Source organism: Antrostomus carolinensis, unplaced genomic scaffold, assembly GCF_000700745.2.
Source record: "Antrostomus carolinensis isolate BGI_N321 unplaced genomic scaffold, ASM70074v2 scaffold25450, whole genome shotgun sequence".
Classification (NCBI taxonomy): Eukaryota; Metazoa; Chordata; class Aves; order Caprimulgiformes; family Caprimulgidae; genus Antrostomus; species Antrostomus carolinensis.
The window spans coordinates 1-576 of NW_010289445.1; positions in this window are offsets into that span (position 1 = coordinate 1).

The following is a 576-nucleotide window of genomic DNA, read 5'->3' on the forward strand; positions in this document are numbered from 1 at the left end:
CCCCCCACCGACGGGGAGCGCCCGGGGGAGCTGGTCTGCGTGCCCCGGGAGGCCTCTGGCGTAGCCGAGAGCCGGTTGTGTGACACCCCGTGCCCGAGGCCAGCACTTTCGCCCTGAACGTCCCTCTTTTTCGCCGTCGTGCAGCGTAACGCTGTTGTGCGACGGGAGCGGAGCAGATCCATGTGAGCGCGCTCCCGTCTGTGCCGCGCTCGGGTATTTAGCGATAGTTTTTGCAAGTGCTCAGAGCACAAGGAGTTTCTCTACATACCATAATAGCTGTCATGGAAGAATGTGCTGAGCCCTACCCTGCAACAACCCCGCCTTGCGAGCACCAGTGATTAGCTGAGATTAGCGTCTCTCTGCCTTCTGTAATCGGGATTTGTAACAAGCACTTCTGGGAACAGCCTGGCTGTGGGGTACTGGGGAGCTGCAAAGGGAGGGTGAGACCAGCGCGAAGGGAAGGGGAAGAGCAGAGATTTTAAATTGATGCTGGGATATGGAAGCTGTAGGACAGTTTGTGTCTTAACCATCATGTCACGACTGAGAGGCCTTTTTCAGTTCTTGGTGTGGCTGGGT